This window comes from Siphateles boraxobius, unplaced genomic scaffold, assembly GCF_051911475.1.
Source record: "Siphateles boraxobius isolate OS27281-9 unplaced genomic scaffold, OSU_SipBor_1 8, whole genome shotgun sequence".
In the NCBI taxonomy this organism is placed as follows: domain Eukaryota; kingdom Metazoa; phylum Chordata; class Actinopteri; order Cypriniformes; family Leuciscidae; genus Siphateles; species Siphateles boraxobius.
The window spans coordinates 18,072,971-18,093,895 of NW_027509208.1; the positions used below are offsets into that span (position 1 = coordinate 18,072,971).

General features: G+C 42.4%; 2 long non-coding RNA genes across 2 annotated transcripts in view; both read left to right on the plus strand.

Moving 5' to 3' along the window:
- Positions 1 to 12,582: 12,582 nt before the first annotated feature.
- Positions 12,583 to 13,485, plus strand: LOC143728871 (uncharacterized). Its single transcript, XR_013199909.1, has 3 exons — positions 12,583 to 12,897; positions 13,111 to 13,175; positions 13,414 to 13,485. It is a non-coding gene; the product is annotated as an uncharacterized LOC143728871 (long non-coding RNA).
- Positions 13,486 to 17,408: 3,923 nt separating this feature from the next.
- The window catches only part of LOC143729317 (uncharacterized), a 591,772-nt gene continuing 588,255 nt past the window's right edge, over positions 17,409 to 20,925 (plus strand). The window contains exon 1 of the long non-coding RNA XR_013199976.1: positions 17,409 to 17,591. This is a non-coding gene — a long non-coding RNA (uncharacterized LOC143729317). The remainder of the gene's footprint in view (positions 17,592 to 20,925) is intronic.

Here is a 20,925-nt window from a genome sequence, read left to right on the forward strand (position 1 = left end):
AGTGTTTTTTTTAATAAATTTTGTAATTTTCTTTTACATTTAATATACATTTCCATTCCAAAGTTTGGGGTCTAAGATTATTTTAATTGTTTTTGAAGGAAGTCTGTAATGCTCACCAATGCTGCATTTATTTAATCCTTAAAATAAATTCTTATAACTTAATGTTTTAAGATAGCTGGCAAATCAATTAATCGCATATAACATAAACTTTTGTTTAAATAACACACATACACACATATATAAAATATGGTGGGTGGAATTATTCTTTTCAGATATCAGAAGGGTGAACTTTCTATAAATTTGTCCATTCAGGCTGCCAGTGATTGTCTGATTAATCAAAGGGAAATTGCTATATTAAAAACGAATGGCAGATAGAATTGTGACGCTGTTCTATCACATGTTTCATGGGGGCTGATTAATTAGTCTTATGTAAAATTAGCTGTTCTATCCATGTGTCCTAACATTACCATGAAAAATAGTACTGTAAACTAATCCAATAATGCCCTGCACCTCATGTAATATCCAATAGGTGGCAGTATAAGATCTCTGATTGAATCTCTCAAACAACATTTCATACATACTAAAGCAAAGGGTCAACGTTTTAGTTTACAAGTTTATAAAGTCAAGCATTAAGATGACAAATTACATAACCGCCCTGTTGGTATGTTTTTGAACTTTCGAACCTTGTTGATCGACCAAAAAAGCTTCAAGGAATTATCAAACTGTGATGCCAAACATCAATGCTGGGTGTCAATGAGGCATGAAAGGATGCCTTGTTATCACAAGCATTCCGTTTGTCCATTAAAAGCTGAAAAATGTTCCCACACAGGCACTTAGCTGAGTAAATCATTGACACGATACTCATTCCTCGGCTGCCAGCAGGAAGTGCTCTCCTCAGCTTTGGCCCTGGTTTCTGAGAAGCAGGTGATGGCACTAGTGATGAGCGCGCAGGGACTAGCATGGGCTTTGGGTTACCACAACTATTCAGACAATGTTACTGCAGCTCGTATAACTGGGTGAAGGTCATGGAAGCTATGCGGCTTGACGGCGAGGGCCAGATGCTCTTTTGCTTCACAGTAGAGGACAGATTTCCTCTCTCTCTCTCTCTCTCTCTCTCTCTCTCTCTCTCTCTCTCTCTCTCTCTCTCTCTCTCTCTCTCTCTCTCCCCAAGAATGTCATGAAAACAGACAGGGATTCCCCTCATTGTCCAGTAAAATACAGATGGCATGTATTTTGATGGTGGCCGGGACGCTACTGTGTCCGGGATACGGGCCGGATGAAGTGTCCGTTACCCTCTCACCCCCCTCAACTCATCAAAGAGATGGCCTTTTCCACTAAAAGTTTCAAATTATGCTGTTAACAGAGAACAAGCACCACTAGATGTCAGTAGCACTTCACTGCATTGAAGGTTTTCTGCGCTACATTCAACAGCCACTACTTGATCTTAGAATCAATCTATTGTCTTTAACTCTGTTTAGCACGGTGATACTCAAGGATGGATTACGAATCAGGTCAGGGGCCTCCAGCTGAGGGGCCCGAAACCTGGAAATAAGTCACTGCAGAAAATTTGCTTGAATGTATGCTAGTTACAATTGCTATAATGTGAAATAAATAAAGACATGACAAAGACTATCTGTTCTTTGGACCTTCCACAGCACTAGTGCCTTGTGGACATCTTGTTTTAGTCAGGGGTGGTAAGTAACGAAGTAAAAATACTTCGTTACTTTACTTAAGTATTTTTTTCGGGGATCTGTACTTTACTTGAGTATGTTTTATTTGCATCTACTTTTACTCTTACTCCACTACAATATTAAAGACAAAGTTTACTTTTTACTCCGTTACATTTCCCCATGCCTGCTCCAAGTATTTATTACACTGGCTTTCCAAACCAATTAAAAACTTGGTTTTATTTTGAAAAAAAGAACGCACGAGCTCTTTGCCAGCATTCGCTCGCATAGCAGTCAGTTCGCCATTGTGGAAGATGACCGCAGAAACAGGTGAAGGTGCAGCTCTGGCCAGCAATAACCCAGAGATTCCCGCTTACAGTGTATCTTGCACATCTTCTGTTTGATGCAGCTAATGTTATGGAACATGTCTATTGCAGAGCTGCCAACTCTCACTCATTCAGACTCACGCAATCGACACTTTCCACACGCTCTCACCACACATCCATTTTCTCACGCAGAGGAAAATCGCGAAGCAAAGAGGACATTGACACCGACAGACAGGACAGAGTGGGTTACTTTTGATATTAAATAAATTCTCAGCTCTCAGATTCTGTCAATTTTATTACGAAATTCAAACAATAAATACCGTTTTGGAGCTTTTAAATGTGACGTGACAGATAGCTAGCGCCTGCTATATGGGGTGCCGTTAATCTCTTTACTACTCTAGTTAATTGTAAATAAACACAAATGAACAATAATAGGTAGCCTATGTTGAAAGATACAGTACAACTTACCGAAATGTATATACCTTATACATAATATCAATAAATCAGTGTTTTTCAACCGCAGAAAGAGGTCAGTAAAACAGCTGGAGAACAATATGTCACATAACGTTACATTTAAGCTACCTCAGAAAAAAAACAAAAAACATCTAATGACCATAGCACGTTAGTTTGCTAGAAAAATTAGTATTTTATAATATAAATTATTATTAGTATAAATTAGTATTTTGCTAAATATGTGCACTATATATTTATTATATTATTTACTTATATCATTAAAATATTATAAAGTTGTTATTATAATAAAAATCGCATGTATTTTTAACATTTAATAATACCAGCTGACAGGGCTCTCTGTAGCCTATGTTTACAGAATTAGGTGAGATTTTCTTAATTTAAAAATTAACATGTATCTACTGTACCAAATATTTATCAAAATGAATCTATATTGAATCAAGATCGGAATCAAACCACAATAATTGAATTGAAATTGTAGAATTTGTATCAAAGAATGGCCTACCAGTCATTGCACCATAATATGCTGTCACTAAACTTGATGCAAGGTGCTTTATTGTCTCTTGACTGATTGCAAATCTAACAAATTCTTAATTGCAGTATCTAATAATTTGTTCAATTAAAACATTGCATATCACTCCCAAAACAATTGATCTGTTTAATTATTAATATTTACAGTTTGAATATTTACTTTTTACTTTCGGTACTTAAGTACGTTTTAAATCGGATACTTTTGTACTTTTACTCAAGTGATGTTTGAATGGAGGACTTTCTACTTTTACTGGAGTCATTTTTTATTTAGGTATATATACTTTTACTCGAGTATAATTTTTGAGTACTTTTACCACCCCTGGTTTTAGTGCCCGGTTGTATTTGCTGTGGAATATCATTATTTGGCCATTATGTGAAAAGAATCACGGTGGTTTGGTTTTAAGGATCTGCAGTTGGTTGCAATTAAAAGTTTTCTTAACTGAATGGGTATATTGCAACAAGGCTAGTAAGTAAAGTGTTAATTCGAACATCACAATGAGTGGTTCTTTGTGATTTTGAGCAGGACTTTTAATACCAGGTTAGTCCAACGGCTGTTTATTAAGAGTATTGTAGCCTAAGTCAATTTGCATTAAAGTGTTTGGATAAATGACAAATTTAGGTAACACGTCATTATTAAGTCGATCTTCCTGGATAAGCTATGATTGAAGGACTCAAGTGATCCACTACGGGACGCTCTAAGTTTTAAGAGATCCATTAAAGCTGCGGTCGCATAGACTTCACGCTTCATTTACTTCTATTCATATGCAGGTAAACGTGGGAGACAGGGAATGATTTTCACTCATGTGAAGATGTTTTATCTATCGTTGCGTAGCCTATATTTTATAAACTCCTGACCTGTACATTTGTGTAATGAAAATACATTTGACCAACAGAGTCATAGATTAAACTTTTTGGCTGAATTGAAACACGAAATTGAAATGTGGTTTGCAAGTAATATATGGGATGCTGATATCTAATGTGACCGCATCAATAGGGTTGCTTCTGAATATATATATATATATATATATATATATATATAATTTTTGTAAATAATATTGTAATGTTACCTGTAAAAAGAATTAAATGTTGTGTGACCAGGTTCAATACAAAATAAACTCAGTTGTCACCATTTGTGGTAGCCTATGGTAGGCTGATAAAAAAAAATAATAATAATTTTGACTCATTCTTTTTTATTAATAATAATAATAAATAAATAAAAATAGTTAAAATTTTTTACTTATAATGGAAGTAAATGTGGTTGTTTTTGGGGGGTTTAAAAGCAAAATCGTAAGTTTATAGCCTACTTTATGAAACTATAATTTATAATTCTTGTGTTAATAATTTTTGAGCTGTAAAATCCTTTACTACTATTCTATCATTCTATTTTGTGGTAGGTATCTACAATATTGAAGCATGTAAACCTATTCGACCTCGGAAAAAAAATCAAGACTTTTAATAGATAATAGTCAAAATAGTTTTTCTGCTGATGATTGAGATTAACTTTCGAACTTTTAATATTCCTTTAAATAGCATTTAGTGTGTGTTCATATGATAGGCCTACTAAAATATGCCGTTTTATGTTTGATTTGTGAAATAGGAGACCTTCGAGAATAAGCAGCCCCGGCGTTAAAGTGACACATGAGAAATGGGGGCTGTCAGGGGTTAAAGAGGGGATTCTCACAGTCACATGCTCGCACACTTTATACGTGCATATCACATACGCAGATGAGTTGAGGAGGCACTTCTACGGATCAAACTCATTTCTCACAGACCACAAGTGTCAGAATATTGCGAATGACAGACGTTACCTTTTCCCCGGTCACTGAACCACACACACACAGACAGAAGAGAGTCAGACCGACGGTCTCCATAGTGTAACTCCTAAGGGGGTACTACACGCTCCACTCTCCCAGAATAACCACTGTCTAGCCAGTACTGTGTGAGGGACGAGGCTGTGTGTATGTGTGTGCGTGTGTGGGTCAGTGTATCAGTGGTGCCAATAGGCCATAGACTGTGTGCCTATGAGAGAGCATAGTGGTGAGCTGCGAGTAGTAACGCTCTTAAAGTGTGTGTGTGTGTTTCAGTGCTGTGGGGACGCCAAACTGACAGGGTGCCAGATGTCAGCTGGTATCACATATCAGTCAACAACAGAGAGCCCGCTCCCTAAAGACCTCTCCATGCTTCCCACCTACTGTTTATCTGCCCCGGAGTTGACGAACAAAGAACAGGGAAGCGGGATTTGATTCTTCTACTCACTCACCTAAAGGATTATTAGGAACACCTGTTCAATTCCTCATTAATGCAATTATCTAATCAACCAATCACATGGCAGTTGCTTCAATGCATTTAGGGGTGTGGTCCTGTTCAAGACAATCTCCTGAGCTCCAAACTGAATGTCAGAATGGGAAAGAAAGGTGATATAAGCAATTTTGAGCGTGGCATGGTTGTTGGTGCCAGACGGGCCGGTCAGAGTATTTCACAATCTGTACTGGGATTTTCACGCACAACCATTTCTAGGGTTTACAAAGAATGGTGTGAAAAGGGAAAAACATCCAGTATGCGGCAGTCCTGTGGGCGAAAATGCCTTGTTGATGCTAGAGGTCAGAGGAGAATGGGCCGACTGGTTCAAGCTGATAGAAGAGCAACTTTGACTGAAATAACCACTCGTTACAACTGAGGTATGCAGCAAAGCATTTGTGAAGCCACAACACGCACAACCTTGAGGCGGATGGGCTACAACAGCAGAAGACCCCAACGGGTACCACTCATCTCCACTACAAATAGGGAAAAGAGGCTACAATTTTCAAGAGCTCACCAATATTGGGCAGTTGAAGACTGGAAAAATGTTGCCTGGTCTGATGAATCTCAATTTCTGTTGAGACATTCAGATGGTAGAGTCAGAATTTGGCGTAAACAGAATGAGAACATGGATCCATCATGCCTTGTTACCACTGTGCAGGCTGGTGGTGGTTGTGTAATGGTGTGGGGGATGTTTTTTTTAGTGTCAATTGGGCATTGTTTAAATGCCACGGCCTACACTGTTAGACTTTTACCACGGTAAATTGCGCTAACGTTTCATTTTACAGATTTTGTTAGATTATTGAATTGAATTGTTAGTAGTAGTGGGTAGGGGTGTCAAAATGAATCGTTTTGGCGGTGCACCACGATGCAGACGAGGACGATCCGGTATCGGTTCAGTAATAGCCCATAACCGGTTATAATGTACTGACGCATTTCTGACGTCAGCACCGCGTGCTTACCGTACGTTCACACCGCCGCCGACTTGAGCGGCAAAGAAGCTCTGGACGCCCTGTCAAGGACGCTTGACAAAAAGTACGGGGAAGCTTGTTGACGCTTTGGTCGATCAGGGAGACGAGAAGTGTCACAACATGAAATGTCACATGAGATTGGTGTTATTGCATTCCACTTCACTGCTTTTCTATTTAACTATATAAACACGCGCTCGATTGTGTGCACAAGCTCTGTGTCTTTTGCCGCGTCTCGTGCATGTCACAGCGTTTTAAAAAACTCGTCATTCAAGTTAAAATAAGTTCAACTTTAACTTTCATGAACTGGCTTTTAAAAAAAAATATATATTGTTGTCTGAGGTCAACTTATGACGTTCGCTTGGTTTTTACATTCAAAAACATCAAAATGAATAAGTAATAAGCTATTTTCTACCCTAGTTTTGAGCCTAGCTCAAAAACGCTCGGTTTTTATGGGCGTCTCGCATTGAAGACTTGGAAGTAAACGCCCAATGCTGTGAGTGGATAACAGTTTTGCATAATAATGAGTTTCAACTCACTCGTCAGTGCACGTGGGGGAAATTGTTTTGAAAACTTCCAATGTTGTAAAATGGCAACCGGAATGATTCGCCCATACATGTTCGACCCAGAGTCCGATCCCGAATCGCAGGACAATGAACCAACAACACCTCAAATACAACGGATACTTCAGCCTGTGACAGCGTGGTAAGTTATTGTTAATTGTTTATGCTACTTCTAATGTAGGCTATCTTTAATGTTTTTATAGAAATTTTACTCACATAAGTGTGTTGCACCATTCCTGTCGGATCCAATATAGAAGGCACAGCACCGTTTTTCAATCTTAATCGGTCTGCAAATCCTGTCTCGACCTGTGTCTTGTTTACAAAACAGTCCTCGGCGAAATGAAGCGAACAAACGGACAATGTTTTACCCACATCAGCTGGAACCTCATAAAAAAATTTTTTTAACCATGCATTCCTATTGGAATCCAGAGGAAGCTTATGCAGCGACTGTCTTCTTCCACAACCAGGCACTGCACAATATTTAGTAAACGGCATGTTTACTGCTCGGTAGCTCGATCCGGTTTGTCATCACGAGGTATTTAGCACGTCCATTTAGTGTTATTTAGCTATGCCTGTAATGCGCGAATCGTTGGGCGGGGCTAAACCGGCTGTGTGGAAGTAGGCGTTGATCTTCTTCTGCGGGGGTGGTGTTTTATCCTCTTTGACGTCATAGTTCCCCAGTTTGAAAAACGAGTCGTTTGCTGAGCCTGGTGTCAATAAAAGCATTTATTGGACTAACAAGGACGTTTTCAGTTCTGAAACTTACAGGATATTCTTATAATATGGTGACCTCTTAGATGTCAAAAGCTCAAGGAAAATTTGATTTCTCAGTTCATCACCCCTTTAAGAACAAAAATGTAAACTATCCCAGCTATTTTATCCCATGCCTCGTTCTTTTGTAACTGGTCCCTATAAGCAAACAACGTCATATCATAAATGATAGGAAGCCCAGCAACGGCGATTATTAGCTTCTCCTCCGTTTTATCGGAACTAATGTTTTGGTAGGAACGAAAGTTTACATCGTGTGTTTCTCCGGAATCAGCCAACGCGGAGGACGTCTATATTCCGATTGGTTGCTGGCTTTTGTCGCTGAACCGCGTCATAGCTCATTGCCATAAAGTTGAGCTACTTTCAACTTTCTGATTGACGCTCAAAACGCCCAAAACGCGACGCCGATGGATTTGACGCTCCTTGCAGCTGAGAGAAGCCAGCTTCCATTGAAAATGAATGACTTCCGGTAGCTTTGGAAGCTCAAGTCGGCGGCGGTGTGAACTACTATATTCAAGTAGGTTTGGCCTCTTGTTTATTTTGGTTTTTAATTTAATTTCATGTTTATACATTTGTCAATATTTAAATGTTTTACAAGAAAGTACACTGCACTAAGGCCGTGTGTCCACCAAAGCGTTTTTTCACGCAGCTGGCGTAAAATTGCAATTGTTTTCAATGGGAGCTCAGCGTTTTTTAAACGCCATGAGCGTAACGAGGCGCTAAGGCCGTGTGTCCACCAAAGCGTTTTTTCACGCAGCTGGCGTAAAATTCCAATTGTTTTCAATGGGAGCGCCGCGTTTTTTAAACGCCATGAGCGTAACGAGGCGCTGAGCGTGTATTTAACGCTCAAGTGCTGAGCGCCCGGCGTTTTTTACTGGTCGCCGAGAGTTGAAAAATGTTCAACTTTGGGTAAAACGCTGCGCTCATCACTGTCACTTTTTACCCAGACGTCCAATCACAGTGGAGGAGGGGCGGGACAAATACCACACGACCAACTGTCACAACATCCTTTCTGTACAACGACGTCAACCAGCAGAGCTAACCGAACAAAATGGATGAAAAATACATTTTTAGTATGAAACAAAATTATCTGCGAAATCAGTTACAAGTAAACTGTGCTGCTGATATTCTGTATCATAGCAACGAATCGTCTCAACTGAAAAAACGCAGCGCTGCCGAAACGCTCTCAAGCGCCCACAGCTAGGCGTTTTCAGCAGAGCGTCCAGCGTTTTCAGCCGACTAAAAACGCTTTGGTGGACACACGGCCTAAGCGTGTATTTAACTCTCAAGCGCCGAGCGCCCGGCGTTTTTTATTGGTCGCCGAGAGTTGAAAAATGTTCAACTTTGGGTAAAACGCTACGCTCATCACTGTCACTTTTTACACAGCCGTCCAATCACAGTGGAGGAGGGGCGGGACAAATACCACACGACCAACTGTCACAACATTCTTTCTGTACAACGACGTCAACCAGCAGAGCTAACCGAAAAAAATGGATGAAAAATAAATTTTTAGTATGAAACAAAATTATCTGCGAAATCAGTTACAAGTAAACTGTGCTGCGGATATTCTGTATCATAGCAACGAATCGTCTCAACTGAAAAAACGCAGCGCTGCCAAAACGCTCTCAAGCGCCCACAGCTAGGCGTTTTCAGCAGAGCGTCCAGCGTTTTCAGCTGGCTAAAAACGCTTTGGTGGACACACGGCCTAAGTATTTAACTACAATCCCTGTATTATGCACTTTTAGTACTTCCTTTTGTGTGTTCTAATCTAATGCTGCTGTTGTCTTCTGTGCCCAGACTTCAGTTTTATTTGATGTTTGATGCATTCAAGAAGCGTGTTTTTTGAGGTAAAATTAAAGGTTCAGTTCATATATCTGACTGCTTGTATTTATTGAAAAAATTGTATACATGTGAAGCAAAATTGAAAAATAAGGATCCAGTGCATCGTCAATGCATGGTGATGCATCGAGATAATCGAACCGAATCGATGACTTGATAATCGTAATCGAACCGAACCGTGAGACCAGTGTAGGTTCACACCTCTAGTAGTGGGAAGTTCGGATCATTTTAATGACTCGGATCTTTGAGTATCGTTCAGCAAAATGAACGAATCTTTTTTCGAATTGTTTTATTAATTGATTAGTTGTTGGGTCTTAAGTTCAGGCTATTGCAGTCTGATTCTGTTGGTTCACCTCACCTCCTGATCCGAGACGTTCTTTCCTTTGCAACTTCATATTTATCAGGTTAGTTCTCCTCTCGTGTCTCGAGACGTTAATTGTCGACTTGCCAGTGTCTGACTCGGATCTGTCTGGGCCGACTGTGCTGTGTGTGATACAGCAGGGGCCGGAAAGAGAAATGATTAGTTCATCTTATGAATCTCGAGTTCGGGTTCGGCCGGGTCCGAGTCTTTCGTTCTTCTTGTCAGTCACATAGAGGCTATGCTGTCTGTACCGGAAAGATAAATGATTAGTTCGTCTGGTTCGGGTTCGGACGGGTCCGAGTCTTTCGTTCTTCCTGTCAGTCACATAGAGGCTATGCTGTCTTTACCGGAAAGAGAAATTATTAGTTCATTTTCAGTGTTGTGCAAGTTACTTCCAAACTGTAATACATTATATATTACTTGTTACTGGTATTTAAAAGTAATTCATTACCTTACAATATTACTGTCTCAGAATTGTAATGCGTTACATTACTCCTGTATTACTTTTGAGTTACTTTCACCAAAATAACTATACAGAAGTAGAACTTAACATTCTAAAATGATTAGGGCTGTAATATGCGATATGAAACCGAAATCGAGACACTCAGATCCACGAACCTGCAGAATGGCGACACACCCCTTCCAACTCCCAGCGTTATCCATACCGTCCAGATCCAATGCTACCACATCTTTAAATTACTATTAGCCTAGTATTATTTGAAGATAACTTAACATTATAAAATATGTAGACCTACACCACAAAGCTAGTTGAGGATAAATTATTTAAAATTTGGGAATTCCAGCGTTATGGACATGACATTTGCAGACTTGCAGTCAAAACTTATATATAAATTCTCAGAAAATGCATTAATACCAAAATATTGAAACGTCTGTTTATCCATAGGCTCCTCCCAGAAAGGAGTCCAGACATTAGAAAAATATCAGTCTACACATGCGTTTTATATTTAATATTAGGGAAATCGACAGTCATGTGTGACAAAAAAAAATCTTTAACTTTTAGGAGGCAACGATTTTTTTTTTTTTTGTAATTCTGTAAATTACACTGCGCAAATCTAATGAAGAAGGGTTGGCTCTCCACAGAACATAAAATATTCATTTTAATTTATTTTTCGTGTTCGCATTTATGAGGAAAAAATGTTAGAGACGTGACAGTTCTCCGTTACGGACGCGACCGCTCTGAAGCGGCACTAAAAGACTGCTTTAAAACTTTCACAGACACCTTACACAGAAGACACGAAGCCTTTCTTTAAAGTGAATTTCGTTTTGTATTAATTGTACGGACCTGAAAAATATATCTATATTGAAATGTCTACTTGTAAACAGAACAATTCAAAACGAAAGAAAACAGACTGCTCTCTGCTTATGAAATGAAATGTGCATTTCTCTCTGGTGCATTCACAACTGCGAAGATCGCGAGTCAGCATAGTCAACTTCATCTTGACTTTATTAATAAACAATCAACATGTCTCCTTGCTATATTTGACATATGCATAATCATTGCTTTTGCCGGTTCTTTGTGACAGCTTTTAGGTGCTTTATCGGCAGCGCCGCCGCCCTTACATGAACGCGTCACCACCTCACCAAAAACATGATTGCGTGATGAAAACATGAAAAATACCATATAAACATAGCCTAACTGTTTAGAAAGAAAACACAGAACGAATAGCCTAATGCGCATACGTCCATGTCGCGAATGTAGTCTTCTTCATGCCATCTTCACCATTAGCCGCTTTTCCTCTGGCGAGCGTGAGCACAGAGGCCGAAATCATACCTCACGGCACTCCTGTCAAAAATAAATCGCTATACAAATATATCAGACGCTGCCATTTAGTCTTTAATTACAGACTTGGACACCACACGCGGCTATTGACTGACCACGAACAGGTAATTTAGCCTACTTGCATCTTTCATTCGTTAATGTCTGGCGGTCTTGCTGTTTTTTTTTTTTTTTTTACAATTAAAACTAAAAGTCTGTTGTAACGCAAGCCTTACCGAACATGTACCGAGTAAAATATTACTGAAAATTGATTAGTAATGCCTTACACTACTGCGTTACAGCAAAACGTAATATGTTACTGTAATGCATTACTTTTGTAACGCGTTACTCCCAACACTGTTCATTTTCTTCGAGTCTCGAGTTCGGGTTTTAAATCCTTCGTTCTTTTGTCACGTGACCGCTGGTATCTCGCATCAAATACAACATTAGATTCCTATTATTGACTGCGTCTGAATGTATACGTGACAAAGTACGAAGGACTCAAACCCGAAGACTCGAAAAAATGAACTAATCATTTCTCTTTCTGGTACTGACACAGCATAGCCTATATGGGACTGACAGGAAGAACGAAAGACTCGGACCCGGCCGAACCCGAACCAGACGAACTAATCATTTCTCTTTCCGGCATATAGCCTCTATAAGAATGACAGGAAGAACGAAAGACTCGGACCGGGCCGAACCCGAACTCGAGACTCGAAAGATGAACTAATCATTTATCTTTCCGGTAGCTACTGACAGTATAGTCTCTATGGGACTGACAGGAAGAACGAAAGACTCGGACCCGTCCCGAACCCGAAGACTCGAGAGAGATGAACTAATCATTCCTGTTTCCAGTAGCTACAGATTCAGAACCCATATGTTGCGCAATGCGCATGCGCGGTCAACACAAAATGAACGAATCACTCTCTGAGACAACTCGGTAGTCCCGAGTCATATTAAAGATTCATTCAAAATGAATGAATCGTTCATGAACGACACATATCACTAATTGTTAGATCATTGAATTATTAAAATACGCCAAGGAGCAATGTTTAGTTTACATTAACATTAAATTAACTAATGTGAAATTCTGTCTTGGTTGTAGCCAATGTTAGCCTACTGTTGAAAAAATAATCTTGTATGTTGGATAACAAGATTTATGGCCAGCGGTCGCACCTTTCTAGTTTTAGCATTAATTTGCAAACTATAACATATTATATATTTATTTTTTTAATGGAATTTGATATTTACTGCAATTTTGTATGTGTTGCAGGCAACTGCAACAAAGCGCCAAATTCGCGCCAGTGACGTCTAGCAAGATTCCTGAGGTAAGCCTAAACTGTAATTGAAATTATATATATATTTTTAATATATTTTTACATAAGTTTGCAAAAAGTATTAGCATTATGTGATAAGTGCTTTGAGGCCACTTGTGCAGGTAGCATACAATATCTTATAAAATCTCTATAAAATTGGCTAACTTTATATCAAATAGGCTAAGTGACCTTTGCATCATGTCTAACATTATATTTATTACACAGCAAATTAACCAATCAGAAGATGGACCATTTTCTATGTTCAGTCTGACCAGATTAAATGTATCCAGGTAAGCATTGCAATAAAACTATCACTAATTCATTCATACCAAATCTAGCATTTTAACAAGTTTGTATGTATTTTTACATTATTTTGATATTTTATTGGGCAGAAGACTCAACCATTGCAGTCCTACCTGACCAGGAAGGTCCTAGTATCAGCACACAGGTGGGTTAACTACTGAAAGGAGAACAATCATCACTCAGTGATTTCTTGCATGTGTCCTACTGTGTATTTGTCTCAAACAGGAACCCCTTCACTGCAGACAAGCTGAAATGGGCTAAAACATCGATTTCCGTCTTTCTCTCTATGAATCTCAGCATGTTTGGACAGAATTTAGGATATGTAAGTATTAAAATTTAATCTGGCATAATTTAATTTAGTTAATCTGAAATGTTTGACGTCATGGATGTTTGTAATGGGTGCTATTTCATTATAATAATTGTATAAGCTAAACAACCAATGCCTCTACAATCATTTTGTTAAATGCTAATGTTTTGTTTAGGATTTTATGTACTTTTTTAACAGTGTGTGCAGTGATGGACAGAACATAATGTGTTAATTTAACATGTTTACACATCTTTGTGCTAACCTTTCTGACATATTTACTCTGTTTAAATTAACACAAAACCCTAAACTCACCCATTAATGTGTAAAAATGTAACACATAATTTCCAGCATTGGCAGACTGTTTATTTTGTGATGTATATGAAATGTTTTAAATAATAAAAAAGGTATTTTGTAATAATTTTGTCTAATTGATTTGAATGTCAGTATACTTATGTAAGATAAAAATTAATTCTATATCAAAATTATGACATCTAATTTATATTTAGTACAAATAAAATAATTACAGTAGTGTACTGATTAGCTTGATTTTAACAGTAATGCACTGTATTACACAATTACAGTACCATGTAGTTACTGTAAAACTGAAATGCGGTTATGTACTGTAAACACTGTTGCCAGTAAGTTACTGTAAAAAAAAAAAAAAAACTTGAAAAGTCTAACAGTGTACCTGAGCATTGTTTCTAACCTTGTCCATCCCTTTATGGCCACCATGTACCCATCCTCTTATGGCTACTTCCAGCAGGATAATGCACCATGTCACAAAGCTCGAATCATTTCAAATTGGTTTCTTGAACATGACAATGAGTTCACTGTACTAAAATGGCCCCCACAGTCACCAGATCTCAACCCAATAAAGCATCTTTGGGATGTGGTGGAACGGGAGCTTCGTGCCCTGGATGTGCATCCCACAAATCTCCATCAACTGCAAGATGCTATCCTATCAATATGGGCCAACATTTCTAAAGAATGCTTTCAGCACCTTGTTGAATCAATGCCACGTAGAATTAAGGCAGTTGTGAAGGCGAAAGGGGGTCAAACACAGTATTAGTATGGTGTTGCTAATAATCCTTTAGGTGAGTGTAGATATAGCCTACTACCTTACACTACTAGTCAAATGTTTGGAATATTTTTTAATGTTTTTGAAAGAAGTCTCTTATGCTCACTAAGGCATGCATTTAGCCTATTTGATCAGAAATGTGGTACAATCAGTAATGTTGTGAAATATTATTACACTTTTAAATAATTGTTTTCTATTTGAATATATATTAAAATGTCATTTATTCCTGTGATGGTAAAGCTGAATTTTTCAGCATCATTACTCCAGTCTTCAGTATCACGTGATCCTTCCGAAATCATTCTAATATGATGATTTGATGCTCAAACAACATTTCTTATTATAATCAATGTTGAAAATCAGTTTTTGCTGAACATTTTTGTGAAAACGGTGATACACTACCATTCAAGAGTGCATTAAATCGATAAAACATGTCAGTAAAGACATATACAAAAGGTTTATATTTCCAATGATGACTTTCTATTCATCAAAGATTATATTATTTCCATATAAATAATAAGCTGTAAAAGCTATTATTTCAATATTGATAATAAGAACCTTTATTAATAACTGAGTACCAATTATAACGATACTCGGTTACTAACGTAACCTCGGTTCTCTCTAGAAGAGGGAACGAGTATTGCGTAAGCTAGCTTACGCTACGGGTAAAGTCATCTTTAGTCATCTCGAGATATTGAAGCCAAAAATTATCCTTAATTTTGTATTTATTGTCAACGCAGTGCAGCAGCTAGCAGACCTTGAGCAGGCATATTGCGTGCTCATTGGTTGCCCTGCGGCAACTGCTGCAACCTACCAGTGAGCCTCGCGCGTGACGTAACGTCCAATGAGGGCGCTTCGCGCCCCTACGCGTCATAGCCCGCCGAAACGGCGTATAAAAGGCAGGCTCGTAGGTTTTCTCACTGGTTTCATCAGCTGACAGATAACAGATAGCGCGTGTAGATCCCCACACATTTAACTGATGACAGAGCCGTCAGAAAAACGGTTTTGAGCGAGAGGTACTTTAGGTCCACGGAGTCTAACAGTTCAAAGGGGAAAGCTTTCAGGGCCTCTAGGACCAGTGAAAGGTCCCAGATGGGAACCGAAGGGGGTCGCGGGGGGTTCATTCGTCTAGCTCCTCTAAGGAAGCGAATTACGAGCTTGTTCCTTCCTATTGACTGGCCGGGCGTCGACTCAGCGAACGCTGCAACAGCCGCCACATAGACTTTAAGCGTGGATGGGGACCTGCCCATATCCAACAGCTCCTGAAGGAAGCTAAGCAGACCCGGGACCCCGCACATTCGTGGGTCTAGGTCTCTATCGGCGCACCATTTGGAAAACACCGACCATTTAGACTCATAAAGCCGCCTCGTAGAGGGGGATCTGGATTGCGTGATCGTGTTCATCACTCCCTCTGGCAAAGCAACGGGTATCCGTTGATCACCCACGCATGTAGAGACCAACGCTCTGGATGGGGATGCCAGACTGAGCCGCGGGCTTGAGAGAGGAGGTCTCACCTCACCGGAATCGGCCAAGGGGCTGTGTGGGACAGCCGCATCAGCTCTGGGAACCAAGTTTGATTCTCCCAGCGCGGGGCTACAAGGAGCACTGAGTGGCGCGTTTCCCTGATTCTCTTGATTACCTGTGGTAACAGAGCGACCGGAGGGAAAGCATAAAGAGGGAGGTTGGGCCAGGTTTGGGCCAGCGCATCCTCGTTCTTTGAAAAGAATAGCGGGCAATGAGCTTTGTCTTTTGACGCAAACAGGTCAACTTTCGCTCTGCCGAAAATGAGCCATAGTAACTGGACTGTTTGGGGGTGCAAGGACCATTACCCCGGGGGGATGTGGTTCCTGGATAGCGTGTCTGGACCGTCGTTCAGGTGGCCTGGTACGTGTGCGGCTCTCAGCGAGCGCAGGCGGCCCTGAGACCACATAAGCAGGCGTTCCGTCAGATGGCAGAGGTTTCTGGATCTGACGCCGCCCTGACGGTTTATGTAGGATACCACTGACATGTTGTCCGATCGGACCAGTACATGGTGATCCTGTATAAGCGGGAGGAAGCGTTTGAGCGCGTTCTCGACCGCTATCATTTCCAGACAGTTTATGTGGAAGCGTTTCTCTTGGTCTGACCACAGGCCAAAGGCCGGTCTGCCCTCGAAGACGGCGCCCCAACCCAGGTTGGAGGCGTCCGTCGAGATGACCAATCGGTGTGAAACAGCCCCCATCGTCACTCCCCGCTGGTACCAGTCGGCCGCTAACCAGGGCTGCAGAGCCGAAACGCAGCTCTGAGTCACTCTGATTCACCTGTGGCCTGAAACCCACGCCCGATGAGGCACTTGGGAGTTCAGCCATCGTTGTAGCGGGCGCATGCGCAGCAGGCCCAGCTGAAGCACAGCCGCAGCTGATGCCATACAGCCTAGCATCCTCTGGAATGTCTTCAGAGGCATAATGCTGCCTTTCTGGAAAGACGCGGCTAGCTGTCGAACACGGCACGCGCGCTGTGTCGATAAGCGGGCCGTCATAGCCACCGAGTCCAGTTCTATTCCTAGAAAGGAAATTGACTGACTGGGTAGTAATGAGCTCTTGGTCCAGTTGACCATGAGACCCAGGCTCTCCAGATGGCTGAGAAGCGCAGTTCTGTGAGATATCAGTTCCATCTCCGACTGTGCTAGAATCAGCCAATCGTCCAGATAATTAAAAATTCGCAGCCTTTTCACTCTCGGGGGGCGAGAGCCGTATCCATGCATTTCGTAAATGTACGGGGCGCTAAGGATAGGCCGAACGGGAGGACGGTGTATTAATATGCCCGACCGTCGAAGGCGAATCTGGTGATGATTGCGCAGTGGATAAGACACATACCTTTGGTGTGAGAGACCCGGGTTCGAATCCACTGTGAAACACCAATGTGTCCCTGAGCAAGACACTTAACCCCTAGTTGCTCCAGAGGCGTGCGACCTCTGACATATAGCAATTGTAAGTCGCTTTGGATAAAAGCGTCAGCTAAATGAATAAATGTAAATGTAATGTAAATGAATCTCAAGAATAGCATGTGACGCGGGGCTATCGGAATCTGAAAGTATGCATCTTTCAGATCGAGAGAAACGAACCAGTCTCCTGGGCGAATGTGCGCGAGGATTTGTCTGGTCGTAATCATTTTGAACGGCCGTCTCATGAGAGCTTTGTTCAAATGTCTCAGATCTAAGATAGGTCTTAGAGCTCTGTCCTTCTTTGGTACGAGGAAGTAACGGCTGTAGAAGCCTGACTCGCTCTGAGAAGGAGGTACTGGTTCTATGGCCCCTTTGCACAGCAGTTTGGCTATTTCTGAGCGGAGTAGGTGTGCTACATCCGCTTTCACTTTCGTCTCGGTCCGAGCTCGAAAGCGAGGGGGGCGGCGAGCGAACTGAAGCGAATAGCCCTGACTTATCGTGCTTAGTACCCAATATGTCACACCAGGAATAGCCTTCCATGCTTCTACATGTATAGCTAGGGGCAGAATGGGCTCCGGGTCCCGTTGGCCGCACAACCCGGGCTCGGGAAACTGTACCGGAGGCGCGGGCGGGGTGCGCGCGCTCTCTGATCTCAGTAACGGCTGCTCGCCGACAGCTGTAACTGCCTGAACTACTTGATATGACCCGATTACTGGGAATGGGGAACATTTTGTGGCGATAGTCATAGCAAGCGGAGCCTGGGGCGGAGTATTTGTCCGTAAGCGTGAGTGCTCGTGGGCGGTCACGTGACTTACGTTCATAACCTGGTCGCTGTGAGGCTGTTGCCGTGTAACAGAGCGTGCAGTGAGTAGATGTGAGCACAGATTTGTGGGCACATTGTCTACATTCAACACTCGAGCGGCGTTTGCCAGCTTTATAAGAGTGGGCTCTGTGATCATGTGAGATACATGGGGCATAGTGTTTACATGTAGGGGTGAGCACTGACTTGTGGGCACTTTGTCTACACATAAAACACACTCGGCGTGAGCCGAATAACCAGACTTTATACTCTTTTTGAGATTTCTCTGGGTCGCCGTAAAAACGGCGTTTGTGTGCAGGCGAGCGGGCTGTGTTGCCGATTCGTTGGCTGCTAAATTGATGTCTGCAGTCGCCTTCACTGAGGGGACTGACAGAACGAGAAGCTTCGACGGTGGTCCGGCCAAGCGAGACCAGCGCGTCTTTTCTTCACTAGCGCTGCTAGGAAGGCTTTCCCTGCTCGGGTTTCAGCACAACCCTGGGCCGTGGTCCCCGGGGGGAGGTGGCCTGCGACCGGAGGAGCGAGATCTAGGGCGGCCGCCCTGTCGACGCTGCGGAGGCTGGGGTTGGGCGCTGGCTAGCATGACGGGCAGGCGGCTCACGTGGGCGGCTTGCGGAAGAGCTGGCGCGTCGCGGCAGGAAAAGGTTCCTGGCCTGCATGGTCTTCTGCACTTCGGAGAAGCGGTCGACGATCCCGTTCACCGCTGGGCCGAAGAGACCGGTAGGGGAGAGCGGCGCGTCGAGAAACATGGACCGTTCAGCTTCCCCCATATCCGCCAGCGTCAGCCAGAGATGCCGCTCTGTGACGGTGAGCGAGGCCATGCATCTGCCCATCGCCTGTGCTGCAGATTTTGTGGAGCGAAGAGAGAGGTCCGTCGCGCTCCTCAAATCCGTAATGGCGGCAGGATCCTTGCTTTTCTCGTCCCATTGGCGGAGGAGATCAGCCTGAAGGATTTGCAGCACGGCCATAGAATGCAAGGCGGAAGCAGCTTGTCCGGCGGCGGCGAAGGCGCGGCCGACAAGGGCTGAGGTTGTTCTGCAGGCTTTGGACGGGAGGGCAGACTTTGAGCGCCATCTTGCAGAGGGCGGGCAAAGGTGCGCTGCGACCGCCTCTTCCACTGTGGTGATAGAGGTGTATCCCTTCTCGGCGGCGCCGTCCACTCGGGAGAGCGGCGAGGAGACATGAGAGTGGAGCCTCGCGGAGAATGGTGCGCTCCACGACTTTGACAGCTCAGCGTGCAGTTCCGGCAGAAAAGGTGCAGATCTGGAAACGAGCTGGGGTCGAAAGGAGAGCATTAACTCGGCCTCCACGCCTGCCCGAGTCCTGCTGGATTCCTGGACTGTGGCCACGAACTCCGGCATCCTCTGAGCACGGCGCTTCTTCCTGCGCGGTCCAGAGGGTGGAGTGACAGCGTTCTGTGTGAAGGCTTCGAGTCGAGCCCACAGGGTCGACAGCGGAAGCGCGTCACAATGCTCGCAGCCGGCGTGTTCCGGGCCCAGGCATGGAGCGCAAATTACATGGCGGTCTCCTGCGCTGAGCTGGGCTCTACACGAGCCGCAGGAAAGGCGAGGCATTTTGCAACAAACGCTCGCGCTCTTTAGTGAGAGAGAGAGAGTGAGTGTCGCAGCGGCGAACACACACAGCAATTAAAGGATACACGCCGGATGGCGTAGCAGGCACGGATGGCAGAAGGTGGCGAAGATGGCTGGCTTCTTCAGGCGCTTTCCTCTGCTTGCTAGTCGCTGGATTCAACGGTGAAGGCTTCTCTCAGAGTCCAGCTATGCGGAGAGCTTCGCTGAAGATGATGAAATCAGTGAGACAACCTACGAGCCTGCCTTTTATACGCCGTTTCGGCGGGCTATGACACGTAGGTGCGCGAAGCGCCCTCATTGGACGTGACGTCACGCGCGAGGCTCACTGGTAGGTTGCAGCAGTTGCCGCAGGGCAACCAATGAGCAAGCAATATGCCTGCTCAAGGTCTGCTAGCTGCTGCACTGCGTTGACAATAAATACAAAATTAAGGATAATTTTTGGCTTCAATATCTCGACCAAAGATGACTTCACCCGTAGCGTAGGCTAGCTTACGCAATACGAGAGAACCTCTCGTAAGAGAACTGATATTTATTAGAATGATTTCTGAAGGATCATGTGACACTGAAGACTGGAGTAATGATGCTGAAAATTCAGCTTTGCCATCACAGGAATAAATTACATTTTAAAATATCTTAAAGTAAACAATTATTTTAAATTATAATAATATTTCACAATGTTACTGATTTTACTGTATGATCAAATAAATGCAGCATTGGTGAGCATAAGAGACTTATTTTTAAATACATAAACAATTATAACTGTTTCAAACTTATGAACTCTTATGTAATTAAACGAATTTCAGTTTTTGCGCTTGTGGTGACGATTCGACAGTGTCCAAAATGTACTTTTTGCTACATTTGCTAATAGTTTTTTAAGATTTGTTTTTTGGTCATGGACCCTTATTATAAGGCCCTTATCCACTTGATTTAGAGGTTTAATGTGAGTAATATTACAATTGTATAGCCATTTGCAGGTTTGGAGAGATAGAAAAAAATACCCCTTTTAATAAAAATGACAAAAGT